Genomic DNA, 12,632 nt, shown 5'->3' with positions numbered 1-12,632 from the left:
AATACGCAGTGCTCGTTTCTGTACTGTGACTAATGGATTAGTTGTATTTTTATATGTATTTCCCCACACTTCCACACAATATGTAAGATATGGAAGAACCAGGGTACAGTACAGAGTACGAAGTGCATCTTTATCAAGGAATTGTTTCACTTTGTTCAAAACTGCGAGGCTTCTGGAAATTTTGGTTTTTATGTGTCTGACGTGGGGTTTCCATGAAATTTTGTTATCAATTATAACTCCCAAAAATTTGTTTTCACTCACATTATCAATTGGTACACCTTCAATGATAATTGGTAATTCTATATTATATTTTAAATTACCAAAAAACATTGCTTTAGTTTTATTTATATTTAATGATAATTTATTTATGTCCATCCATTTTTTTTATTAATTTTAGCTCCCTGTTTACAGTCATTACAAGATCAGTATAATCATCGCTACTGAAAAATATGTTGGTGTCATCTGCGAACAGTATGAGTTTAAGTACTTGAGAAACATCAAAAATATCATTTATGTATACATTGAAAAGTTTTGGTCCCAACACTGACCCTTGGGGAACACCACATGTAATACCAAGTTTCTCTGAATGGTAATGCCCTATGCTAACATATTGTTCCCGACCTGTTAGGTAACTTTTTAACCAGTTACCAGCTTTCCCTCGAATACCATATCTTTCCAATTTATCCAGTAAAATTGAGTAATAGAACTCAAGCTGGATCCGTAAATTCCAGCACTATTTTCATGCCTTGAATCGTTAGCTCCTACCGAGATGAAGATTATGAACAAGATTATGAACCTCGTCTTTCTTTTGTTATTGTTGGATTCAAAAGTAATGTAATTCTTATTTTTGGCGGAACGCTTTTGTATTTGTGAAAAGATCGTTATTCATGCAAGTTGGTACATGTTTTGGTATACTGCAATATTTTTCTTTTTATATCTCAGGTGATACTTTATCTCCTGAGAACTACCCAAAGTCTTGACAAATGATGCAAGAATTGCACCTGACGCCTATACGCAACCGTCTCGACAGAGTTGCTCAAGATAGACATAGATCACATGACGAAGGAGAAATTTGTGTTCCAGTTGCAGTTATGCTGACACACTTGCCTAAGAAGGTGCGTCATACGTCTTTACTCTAATAATGCAATTCATCACGAAACGCATTTAAGACAAAATACATTCAACATCTGTTTGGAGCAGTGAATCGGCTAAAAATAATCAAAACAAAACACCGAAGCAAAAATGCAAATACCAGGTTTACACGTTTGTCCTAAAAACACATTCCTTATTCTTTATTCACCGTTTGCTGTATATCTGTGTGTTTCCGTGTTTAAAACACCCTGGCTGATTGGCGGTTGGTGAGAGAGAACACCTGGATGTGGAAAGAAAGTGAACGTCACAAGCTTCATCTACACTGCCATTATTCCGGGAAATCGCTAGACAAGTCCTGCAGCATTGGAGAACTCTAATTTCTTGTTTGTTTTTTTGTTTTTTTGGGGGGGATAAATAAACATATGACCCCTCTATGAGCAAGCACTTTTAAAGCATGTTGTCTGTGTGACACACTACTAAAAATATAGAAAAAGTACTTTGTTGAGACGTAATAGTTTAACAACAAAAATATAGATATTTTGTCATATGTCCATGTGCCCAAGGTACTAACTAGCTAGCTAACTGGATGCCCATTAACCTTATAACTCCTGGTGTGTGTGTGTGTGTGTGTGTGTGTGTGTGTGTGTGTGTGTGTGTGTGTATATAAGGAAGTATTTTTTTTAAAAAGGAGCCACATTCAGGTGAAAGTGTAAGATCAAATGATCCGTCAATCAAGAATAATGTTGGATCAGTGTTTCAATATTTATAGCTTTTATTAGATATACCTGTGGTTTGGTTACTTGCGTTTTGGTTGAAAGTACACTGAGAGAGGACTTTTTATTAGCGATCTTAATAATATTTTTTTCATATTAATGTAATTTTTTCATCTAATTGAATACAATCTATTTGTGTATGACTGTCAGTCCAAAAAGGGAGAGAGGAAAGAGGGGAACGTGAGAAAGTACAAGGTCAGGAAGAACCAGGTAAGAAAACAGGCAGGAATAGTGACAGGCAAAACAGAAACTAGTCTAAGGCACTTGGAAAGAAAAGCATACAATCTGGAAGTTGTGTTCTCCCTATGTTAAAGCTGCTATACAGAATCTGCAAAACAAACTGGATTGAAACATTTTTTTGACGCTCTTTAATAACATTCCAACATAACATTATCATTGGGGAGAATAAAATTAATGATATATTTTTTGGGGTTCAGCCACAACTCTACTAAAACCTCATTCAATAATAGGTAGGCCAAATTTTGGACCATCTAGTTGTCTGTATGTCTCCTGCAGTACATGCACCACATTTGTGCATTAGAAAGTGCCAAACAGTGCCCTGGTGGAGTGAGAGCTGTAAAGAGAAGCAGATGCTCTGTTTATATTCTACAAATGTTTTAAGCTAGCTTGTTTCAAAGATTCTGTTCCGCTTTAAATGTTTTCCAAAAGCACACATACCCTTACCTTTTCAATGTTTCTCAGAGATTTTACAGTGTGTACCACCTGGGAGAAAGCATGAAAAGTCATACATCTTGGGATACATCTTAGAACACTTACTCATACATCTTACAACACAAAATTCCAATCTGTTTCTAAAATGAAAAGTCACATAGGTTAAAATAAAAGAAAAAATCTGCAGAGCCATAGTAGTATCTGCAGTAAAGATCTTTTCATACATTGTATACACTGAACTATAGACAAAGTTGCCTCAATTTTTATAAAAAAAAAAAAATTATACACACACACACACACACACACACACACACACACACACACATATATATATATATATATATATATATATATATATATAGAAAGGAATTGGCAAGAATACCAGAGGCGCAAAACACCAGCTACTGGTAGACAGAACAATCAGCCGAGACTGCAAGACCAGACTGACCAACCTGTGCACTGCCTGGGTTGATTACAAGAAGGCCTATGACTCAATGCCCCACAGCTGGATACTGGAATGCCTAGAATTGTACAAGATCAATGGGACCCTAAGAGCCTTCATCAGGAACTCAATGAGGATGTGGCGTACAACACTAGAGGCCAACTCCAAGCCCATAGCACAAGTCACCATCAAGTGCGGGATCTACCAAGGAGATGCTCTGTCCCCACTGCTGTTCTGCATAGGCCTGAACCCCCTCAGTGAGATCATTAACAAGACTGGCTACGGATACCGACTACGGAACGGAGCAGTTGTCAGCCACCTCCTGTACATGGATGACATCAAGCTGTATGCCAAGAGTGAACGAGACATCGATTCACTGATCCACACTACCAGGCTATACAGCAATGACATTGGAATGTCATTCGGACTGGAGAAGTGTAGTCGGATGGTATCAAAGAGAGGGAAGGTAGTCAGAACTGACGGGATTGAACTACCAGAAGGCAACATTGCAGACATAGAGGACAGTTACAAGTACCTGGGGATCCCGCAGGCAAATGGGAACCATGAAGAGGCCGCTAGAAAGGCTGCAACCACCAAGTACCTGCAGAGGGTCAGGCAAGTCCTGAGGAGTCAGCTGAATGGTAAGAACAAGATCCGGGCCATCAACACATACGCCCTGCCCGTGTTCAGGTACCCTGCTGGGGTAATAGGCTGGCCAAAGGAGGAGATAGAAGCCACTGACATAAAGACAAGAAAGCTCCTTACCATGCATGGAGGGTTTCACCCCAAGTCCAGCACCCTGAGGCTGTACGCTAAGCGGAAGGAAGGGGGCCGGGGACTGGTGAGTGTCAGCACCACAGTCCAGGATGAGACAAGGAACATCCAAGAATACATTGGGAAGATGGCCCCAACTGACCGAGTGCTCAGTGAATACCTCAGGCAGCAGAAACCCAAGAAAGAGGAGGGAGACGTGGAACCATCATGGAAGGACAGGCCCCTGCACGGTATGTACCACCGGCAGATAGAGGAGGTGGCTGATATCCAGAAATCCTACCAGTGGCTGGACAAAGCTGGGCTGAAAGACAGCACAGAGGCACTAATCATGGCAGCACAAGAACAAGCTCTGAGTACAAGATCCATAGAGGCTGGGGTCTATCACACCAGGCAAGACCCCAGGTGCAGGCTGTGTAAAGATGCCCCAGAGACAATCCAGCACATAACAGCAGGGTGCAAGATGCTAGCAGGCAAGGCATACATGGAACGCCATAACCAAGTGACCGGCATAGTGTACAGGAACATCTGTGCCGAGTATAATCTGGAAGTCCCGAGGTCAAAATGGGAGATGCCCCCAAGGGTGGTGGAGAATGACCGAGCTAAGATCCTGTGGGACTTCCAGATAGAGACGGACAAAATGGTGGTGGCTAACCAACCGGACATAGTGGTGGTAGACAAACAGAAGCAGACGGCCGTAGTGATCGATGTAGCGGTTCCGAATGACAGCAATATCAGGAAGAAGGAACACGAGAAGCTGGAGAAATACCAAGGGCTCAGAGAAGAGCTCGAGAGGATGTGGAGGGTGAAGGTAACGGTGGTCCCCGTGGTAATCGGAGCACTAGGTGCGGTGACTCCCAAGCTAGGCGAGTGGCTCCAGCAGATCCCGGGAATAACATCGGAGATCTCTGTCCAGAAGAGCGCAGTCCTGGGAACAGCTAAGATACTGCGCAGGACCCTCAAGCTCCCAGGCCTCTGGTAGAGGACCCGAGCTTGAAGGATAAACCGCCCGCAGGGGCGTGCTGGGTGTTTTTATATATATATATTGTACATTTGTACCTTTCAAGGACTCTTCTGTTTTTGGAGTGTACTTTTTATGTATCTGTATTATATTATACTCTGGCCAAAAAATGCACTCAGTTTACTTTTTACTCACTATGAGCATCATTCATTATTCTCCGCCAGTAATCAAGGTTAGGATATGTATTTTTTTTATTCCAATCCATTCTTCTTTTGCAGCATTTAAATAACCTTTATCAGATTTGATGGTTTTGTTACAGACTTTTCAAAAAAGTGTTTTACTTTTCTTTCACAAATGTAGGGATTAAATTGTGTTAAAATGTACAAAACAGTGATGTCATGTTTTGTGATGAGAACCCAGGCACAGAGAGACTTGATGAATTTAAGAATCTTATGATTTAATAAAGAAATTTGCAGACTTGCACAGAGATGGTAAAATTATGATGACTGATAACGGAGACGAAGACAACAGACGACGAGGACAGGGAGGAACAGGGGTTTAAAGTCATGCCAAACTTTTACCAGCATGTCTCGTGTCCAACGAGAGGGGATCGGATTTTGGATCACTGCTACACGCCATACAAGCAGGGCTACAAAGCTGTCTCACACCCGGCTTTTGGGAAGTATGACCACAACGCCATCTTCCTCATTCCCCAGTATAAACAAAGCATACGGAGGGAAGACGTGACCAAGAGGGAAGTAAAACGGTGGACTGCCCAATCAGAAGCTACGCTACAGGACGCACTCAACGATGTAGACTGGGACATGTCCAGAGCATGCGCAGTCGACATCAACAGCATGACGTCCGAGCGGCACTGAGGAGAGTGAACACAAGGAAAGCGGCGGGGCCAGACGGCATGACCGGCCGTCTGCTGCGCTGCTGTGCTGACCAGCTAGCAGGTGTGTTCACTTACATCTTCAACGAGTCCCTGGCGAAGTCTGTGGTCCCCACATGCTTCAAAAGATCCACCATCATCCCTGTGCCCAAGAACAGCAAACCCTCATCCCTGAACGATTACCGGCCAGTTGCACTGACCTCGGTAGTAATGAAGGTGTTTGAGAGGCTGCTGAAGAACATCATCTCCTCCTCCATCCCAGACACCACAGATCCGCTGCAGTTCGCCTACAGATCCAACAGATCCACAGAGGATGCCATCGCCCACGTCCTACACACCACTCTCAGCCACGTGGACAAGAAACAGGGTAACTATGTGCGAATGCTGTTTGTTGATTACAGTTCAGCGTTTAACACAATAGTGCCCTGCAGACTGTTCACAAAGCTGAGGGATCTGGGACTTAACAGCCGTCTGTGTGCATGGGTGTTGGACTTCCTCACTGGCAGAACTCAGGTGGTGAGGGTGGGCAGGTGCTTCTCCAACAGCATCACCATCAACACAGGAGCACCTCAGGGATGTGTCCTCTCGCCACTGCTCTACTCCCTCTACACTTCAGACTGTGTGGCCACCCATGGCTCCAACACCATTGTGAAGTTTGCTGACGACACAGTGGTGTTGGGTGCCATCTCCAACAACGATGAGGCAGCCTACATGGACGAAGTGAAGAATCTGGCATCGTGGTGCCAGGACAACCACCTCCAGCTGAACGTCAGCAAGACCAAGGAGCTGGTGGTGGACTTCAGAAGGGGTCAGCACAGAGACTACAAGCCCATTATCATCAATGGAGCTCCAGTGGAGAGGGTGCAGTCCTTCAAGTATCTTGGTGTCCACATCTCCTCAGACCTGACATGGGCTGCCCACATTCAGGTCCAGACCAAAAAGGCTAGGCAGCGCCTGTATCACCTACGACAACTGAGGAAGTTCAGGGTCTCTCCAAAGATCCTCAGGATTTTCTATACAGGCGCTGTGGAGAGCATCCTCACACAGAACATGACATCGTGGTTTGGGAACAGCTGTGTGAAGGACCAAAAAGCTCTCCAGAGAGTGATCCGTACAGCAGAACGCTGCTGCAGGATTGCTCTCCCCCCGCTTCAGGACACCTACACCAGGAGATGCCGGACTAGAGCAGCGCAGATACTGAAGGACCCGTCCCATCCTGGCAACAAACTGTTCCAACTTCTGCAATCTGGTAGAAGGTTCCGCATCTTCCGGGCAAGGACAGAGAGACTCAAGAGGAGCTTCTATCCCCAAGCCATCCGTGCCCTAAACACACACACCCGCCCTCTCACATCATCTATAATTGACTGAGACAGGACTCTCTTCCAGACACTAAACCAAGGCACAATGTACATTTCAATTCCTTTAATTTTAAATATGTTTATATTGTCTATCCTGTAAAATAGTCAGATGTCTATTCATATTAATGTACAGAATTCACCTGCTTGCTGCTACTACTGCACATTCACCCAGTGTATATACTATATGTATCTATATATATATATATAATGTTCTTATATATAGAAAGCGGAACCGGCTGTTCAAACCCCCACAAGGCTGCCCGCTGGATTCGAAGCGACGGGACGAGGTGCGACCTCTCACAACGAACGTAATATGGTCAACACCTTGGAGACGCTTACAGCTGCTGTGAAGGCTCAAAACAACACCATTGAGCGTATGAGGGGAAACATCAGAGAGAGGCCTGCTCAAAATGAGACCCTTGAGCGACAGTTGGAAAACATCGCGGAACGGATCACTGCAGTTGTGAGGTCTCAGAATCAAAAGACTGACAACACCACGGAACAGAAGTTTGATACCATCATGGGGAGGCTCGCAGCTCTTCAATGGGAGATCGAGAGACCAGCCTCGGAGTGCTAGAATTCGAGCTGCTCACAAAGGAGAAATCAACAATATTCAACATTTGGACACCACGGCCCCAGCTGCAGGCCCAAGGCTGGAGCCCACCAAAACAACTCCCTGATAACGACTGTGTGATGACTATTCTTCCCGCCCCATGAAGGACACCTGGATTGGCTGGAGGACTGTTTACTTAGCCTGATAGGCCGAAGGACACTGTCTCAGCTAAACTATGGACACGCACACACACACACTTATACTGATAAGCACTCACTCATCCCCCTCCCTTTCCAACGCCTTCGATGCTTGTGCCCTACCGGGGATGATAGCAGTCAACTGGACCAGCACAGATGCTGCAGGACCGGATACGCTGTCTACGCCGGCTCTCTCTTACCCTTTACCCGCCCCTGTTGCTTGTCTCGTGTTTCTATGGTGTATTGATAGTCATGTGCTTTTGTGCTGAGGTGTTTTTTCTTTTATCAAACTGTTCTCCCACTAGGAGCTCAGTCTGAGTGGAGTTTTTTTTTCTCCTCCTCTTACCTCATGTAGTGTATTTTCGTTGTTTTTTTCCTATCAGCCTACCTTCTGACATGTCTGCCCAATGTGATGTTTGTGTAAAGTTGGTCAGAAGGTTCCTTTGTGAGTGTGCATGCGCCATTAGCGTGCTGCCTGCTGTAACCCCTAATTTCCCTCGGGATGAATAAAGTATTCTGATTCTGATTCTTCCTCTACACCCCCCCCCCCCCCCCCCCCCATTTTTGCACATGTCGAGGAGCGTGTCAGGCTACATTTCACTGTGTGTTACACTTGTATAACTATGCATGTGACAAATAAAGAACCTTGAACCTTGAACCTTAAATGTACCAAGGAGACAGTCAGAGGGAACTCGGGACAACTGGAGGCATTTAGGAATGCAGGGAGTGACAGAGACAGGGAAGAAGTCTCATCTTGACGAGTAAAGTTTCTTGCCTGGCTGGTCAGCTTTCTCGGTGGTCAGCACCCCCAAAGCTCTGATCCTAGAATCGCCCCTGATAACAGATATGATTCAATGCAGAGAGGTCTATTAACACATAGTGAGTCAGAAAGTTGACTGGAATGGAAAATATCAATGCATCATCGGAATCCCCAGCAACCTACGTCTACTGTAGCATAACTAAGAGAGGATTCGGGGTCACCTGGTCCAGTCCTAACTATATGCTTTAGCAAAAAGGAAAGTTTTAAGCCTAATCTTAAAAGTAGAGATAGTGTCTGTTTCCCGAATCCAAACTGGAAGCTGGTTCCACAGAAGAGGGGCCTGAAAACTGAAGGCTCTCCCTCCCATTCTACTTTTAAATACTCTAGGAACAACAAGTAAGCCTGCAGAGCGAGAGCAAAGTGCTCTAATAGGGTGATATGGTACTACAAGGTCATTAAGATAAGATGGGACCTGATTATTTAAGACCTTGTATGTGAGGAGCAGGATTTTGAATTCAATTCTGGATTTAACAGGAAGCCAGTGAAGGGAAGCCAAAACAGGAGAAATATGCTCTCTCTTTCTAGTCCCTGTCAGTCTTGCTGCAGCATTTTGGATTAACTGAAGGATTTTCAGGGGGTTGTTAGGACATCCTGATAATAATGAATTGCAGTTGTCCAGCCTGGAAGTAATAAATGCATGAACTAGTTTTTCAGCGTCACTCTGAGACAGGATATTTCTAATTTTAGAGATGTTGCGTAAATGGAAACAAAATCTATTCGGACCAGCATCTACCACCATCAAGTTGACAAGCTGGTGGAGGGGCTGAATAACACAAGTTCATTCAGGAATGGAATTGGGATCTTCGGTTAGACTGTCTGGGTTTCGCAGTGCAGGAGATGCCCCAGGCCTCCACTTGATTTTCTTCTCTTTGAGTTACTGTTCAACAGCCTTCAGTTTATCCAAAATGCTGCAGCAAGAGTACTGACAGGGACTAGAATGAGCATAACTCTCTTTTATTTTGTTCTCTTCATTAGCTTCCTATTAAATCCAGAATCAAATTTAAAATCCTTCTCATCACATTTTCTCATCAGATTTTTTTTTTTTTTTTTTTTTGTTTGTTTTTTTTTTTTTCTCATCAGATTTAAATAATAAGGCCCTATCTTATCTTGCTGACCTTATAGTATCTTATCATCCCATTAGAGCACTTTACTCTTAGACTGTGAGCTTACTTGTGGTTCCTACAGTATTTAAAAGTAGAATGTGAGGCAGAGCCTCACAGTGGTGTTATACAGTGCTATTGTCCCATCAGCCAGCCACCAAGAAGACCAAAATTACAACATTCAGGAGAAATTACGTAAAAAAAAAAACCCCAAAAAACATGTGTTAAAACAGCGAAGTGTTGAGTCACTGCAGCCCCTATCTGTACTTGAAATACTTTCTTTTTTAATCAGTTATGGTTTTGTTCCTTGTTTTTGTTTTTTTAATGTCCTATTTATGGTAAGTCCTGTTACCATAGGGATGAGAATGCTTTTGTTTGTTTGTTTTTCATTTCAATCATTGCAGTGATTGTGGAAATGTGTCTGTTGTCAGTTCTTTGGGTCTTGGGTTCAGCTTGTGTGAAATTTGTAGGAAGTTGTCAGACCAGTTCCTTTCCTATTATTTAAGCTGCTCAGTGAACTGACTGGATATTGCCATACTTCTGCTTTTTGTTTGTTTGTTTGTTTTTTCTATGGTTACATTTTTTTAAATTTCTATTTCCACTACTGGATGGAGCCACAGAATTCATGGGACAAAAATTGTTCCAGTCAAGACCCGACTTACTGTGAGTAGTCAAAACACGTACATGAACTATTACGTTGGTATTAGTGCTTGTAGAGTAGGTGCGCAATAACCATAACCATTTCGACCAAGAAATTATATTGATCTCTCAGTCCACAAGTGTGTCAGCCCACTGAACTTGTCCAGCCCCTGAATGTAACATTGTCCAACAGAGCTCAAGACACCACCGTGTCTAATTGCTTTGTATTCTTATAAAGATATACTTTTTAGCTTACAAAATACATTAGTCTTATTAATGCCGGACCCTATAATCTGAAAAAAAAGTTTTTCTAGATGATTAGTGATCATTTTTGGAGAAATGGACCGACTTTCTCATTTTATTTGCAGCACCACTGCTGTGTTATGCTGTTTTTTTTTGTATTAATTACATATATTTTATCCTCTGATAATGTCTTTAATACTGTCTCTTAGTGTAGGTGATGCTCAACTGATCCATTTTCTGCAAAAGAAGAGTCATTTGATGAATCAAGTAATCGTTTTGAACATACAAGGAGCCTATAGCAGAATTAACATTAACAAGGCAAGGCAAGTTTATTTATATAGCACAATTCAACAACAAGATGATTCAAAGTGCTTTACAGAGACATTAAAAAACAAAAACAAATAAAAAGCATGATTTAAAATTGATTAAAAAAAAACAAAAAACAAAAAAACAGTAGATAAAATCAGAACAGTAGATAAAATCAGTAGTTAAAATATAAGTTTTGAAATTTAAGCTTAAAAGTGGATTTGGTGCTTTATTCAAATGCAGCTGAGAATAGGTGAGTCTTCAACCTGGATTTAAATAAACTGAGTGTTTCAGCTAATCTGAGGCTTTCTGGGAGTTTGTTCCAGATATATGGACCATAAAAGCTGAATGCAGCTTCTCCGTGTCTGGTTCTGACTCTGGGAACTGATAAAAGACCGGATCCAGATGACCTGAGGGATCTGGAAGGTTCATACCGGGTCAGGAGGTCATTGATGTATTTTGGTCCTAAACCATTCAGAGCTTTATAGACCAGCATCAAAACTTTAAAGTCTATCCTCTGGCGGACAGGCAACCAGTGTAAAGACCTCAGAGCTGGACTGATGTGGTCCACTTTTTTGGTCTTAGTGAGGACTCGAGCAGCAGAGTTCTGAATGAGCTGTAGTTGTCTGACTGACTTTTTAGGTAGACCTGCAAAGATGCTGTTACAGTAATCAAGCCTACTAAAGATGAATGCATGGACTAGTTTTTCCAGGTCCTGTTGAGACATCAGATCTTTTATTCTTGAAATATTCTTGATGTGATAGTAAGCTGCACTGTTCCAAAAAATAGTCATGTCAAATTATTTTACTGTGTATTTTACAGTTGTGTACTCTTTTTCTAGAATATCATTACATTTACATAAGTAACACTGTGATCTGACACGTCAAATGTAAAATAACATAACATCAACTGTAAATGTAATAAAACACAATTTACTTGTTTTTTAAATATATTTTTTGTACATATGCATATTTAGATTGTAAAAATACATCCAGAAATGTCTCCCATCATGCCTTGGGACATGTGCTGCTGTTTAGATGTTCTTGTTCTATTGTTTATGGTTACGTTACTTTTAACTGTTATCTTGAATGTTGTGTTTACGCCGTGGTGCAGAGTCACTGACAGTTGTTGTTTTGTAGAGAGAGTGCTGTACCATGAGTGACTTCTATTGTGCTGTTGTTGAACCTTGAGGCACATTGTAGCACCCGCAAGTGTTTTAATAAAGTGCTCCCCCTACCAGCTTGGGGTTAAATAACAAGCTCAATCTCTCTCTGTGAGCTTCTTTGTTAAGATTTCTCTGCATGCCACAATGTAAGACATTGCACGGACACGCTGTGCTAATTATATATTTTGAAAAAGAAATGAAGAGGTAGGAATTGCAATTAATATAAATAACATGATGCTAAGCATCGGCCAATGAATGTGAACTAACAACAACAAGCTTGCGGGTATGGCTGCGACAGTAGGAAAAACCCTAATATGAAGGTATTTTACTGTGCATTTTACAGTAATGTTCTGTTCTTCTAGAATATCATTAAAGTTACGTAAATAGACTTTGACTTCACATTTTGAATGTAAATTAACGTTAAATCACTGTAATGTAATACAACATAATTTTCATGATTATTAAATGTATCTGTCTGTACATATGCATATTTAGATTGTTAAAATACATTCACAAATATATCATGATTTCACAAATATCTGTCCGTTATTTGAAAGATTGAACTGTTGAATTCAAATGTAATGCTATGGAAAAGTATATAACATGATCCCATTTAAGCTTGTGTTACATCACATAAGTATTATT

The sequence above is a fragment of the Aulonocara stuartgranti genome (assembly GCF_965226115.1).
Source record: "Aulonocara stuartgranti genome assembly, chromosome: 14".
NCBI classification, from domain to species: domain Eukaryota; kingdom Metazoa; phylum Chordata; class Actinopteri; order Cichliformes; family Cichlidae; genus Aulonocara; species Aulonocara stuartgranti.
This window is presented reverse-complemented; position numbering follows the sequence as displayed.